Below are 2,288 nucleotides of genomic sequence, written 5' to 3' on the forward strand. Positions count from 1 at the left end.
GCTCTGGGTCTTTGTTCTGGAAGGCTTGGCTTTGGGTTTAATTGATAACTTGGGTGAGGACTTAATGACTGACTCCGGAAGGCTTTGATGTAGGACTGTCCCTGCCCATACGCATCTTTCCTGGGATTCTGATCCCCATCTCCAGTAGGCTTACTAGGAAAAGGAGCATCGCTAATCAGCACTTACCTGAATGGCTGCAGTGGTCTCCCGGGTGGAGTCTCAGCTTCCAGTCTCTCCCTTTCTGCAATCCATCCCCCAGCAAAACTGCCAAAATAGTGTTTCTGACACTTAGCTCAGACCACATTGCCTGCCTTGTAACTAATATGTCTGATCATACAAAAGAAACCCCAGATATTAGCATCCTCCCAACAAGCCCCAAGAAGTGGGTTTTGTGATTATCCCCATTTTGCAGCTAAGGAAACTGAGGGAAACAGAAATCAAGTGATTTCCCCAGAGACACACTGAGTGTCTGCGGGGATTAAGCCCACGTCTAATGGACTCTTCATTCTAGTATTCTCTGAGAATCATGGAGCCAATTGGTAAAGCCATGGATGAGATCTTAGAGGACAGGAGAATGGGGAAAGGGAAAGGACCCAAGAGGAAGGTCTGAGGAGTTCCCCCTTTCCTCTGCCCCGTCCCCCAACAGTGAGAAGCCACAAAGACAACAGAGAAGGAACAGTTCTAGAAGTGAGCCAGAATCCAGAAAAAAGTTATTGTCAGGGAAGCTGAGGAAGGAGAGTTTAGGTAACTGAGAAAAGGGACAGAGGTTGGATGGAAGGAGAGGATAGTGTATGGAGGATCTTAGCAGCCAGGTTAATGAGAAGACAATTTCAGCAGAGTGGTGAGGGCCAAGACCAGATTGCATGGGGCTAAGAAAAGTGTGGCTGGCTGGGAAGGGAAGGGAGCAGGTGTAGATTTCACAGTCAAGGAGTTTGGTCTTGAAAGAAGAGAGTTTAGAAACAACCAAAAGAGGTCAGTGAGAGTAGTGGGCGGGGGGAGGAGTAGAGGGGAATAAAAAGAGCTCTAGACTTGGGAGATGATGGGAAGACCTGGGCTCAAATCTCAGTTCTGACACTTAAAAGTTGCTGGTAACTACAGACAAGTGACCTAACCTTTCTCAACCTGTTTCCTCCTCTGTAGAATGGGGACAATACTAACTGTAATGCCTACCTCCAGAACTATTGTGAACCTCAAAGGAGATAGATGTATGGAAAGCGATTTAAAATCTTTAAAGCACAATATCGGTCAATTAGCAAGCATTTATTAAATGACTATTTAGTGCTAGGCACAGGGATGAAGATACAAATAATGAAACAGTCCATTCTGGAACACATTCACACACATATACACACAAGCAAGGGAGGATGTAATAGCCAGGAAATCTGGAAAGGCCTCATGGAAGAAGTGAGCTTAGATGGAAACTAGGGATGTTCAAAGAAAGTAAGATGGAAGATGGAGGGTGCTGTGAGGGGAACAGCAAAAAACCCTGTTGGGCAGAACCATAGGGCCAAAAATGCTTAATGAGACTGGAAAGGAAGGTGGGGAAGGTTATGAAGAACATTAAATGTCAAATGGGGAGATTGATCTCGATCATAGAGGTAATAGGGAGCCATGGAGTTTATAGAGCAGGGAATGACACACTCTGGGAGTGTCACATTGGCAACTATGTGGATGATGTATTGGAGTGTGTAACATGCCCTGCACATTAATAGAGAATTTAAGAAGAGATGGGAATAAGCATTTCTATAGTACCTTTGTGTGGTTGTTCAATCATTTCAGTTGAGTCCCTGTTTGGGGTTTTCTTTGCAGAGACACCGGAGTGGTTTGACATTTCCTTCTCCAGCTCATTTTACAGATGAGGAAACTGAGGCAAACAGGGTGAAATGACTTGCCCAGGGTCACACAGCTAGCCAGATTTGAACTCAGATCTTCCTGATTCCAGGCCCAGCACTCTCTCCACTGCACCACCTAGTTCCCTAGAAAGTGGCTTGGGTTTGGGAGGAAAGATCGTGAGCCCTATTTCAGTAGTGTTGAGCTTGAACTTCCTCTGCAACACCCAGTTAATTTATATCCAATAAGGATACAGCTATCTATCTATCTTATTATTCTTATTGGGTTGCCATTTTCTGGGAATAGTCAAATCCCATTCTGGGGTCCTAAATATTTTGAGGGCTGTTTATCCCTAAGTTTCACTGAGGTCCATTTATCCTTTCTCTGTTCATCCTGAACCTCTTGCAGGGGGATCCAGCGGGAAGAGGGTTAGACTTGGAGGCTTCTGGGATCTGAGT

Source organism: Dromiciops gliroides, chromosome 3, assembly GCF_019393635.1.
Source record: "Dromiciops gliroides isolate mDroGli1 chromosome 3, mDroGli1.pri, whole genome shotgun sequence".
NCBI classification, from domain to species: Eukaryota; Metazoa; Chordata; class Mammalia; order Microbiotheria; family Microbiotheriidae; genus Dromiciops; species Dromiciops gliroides.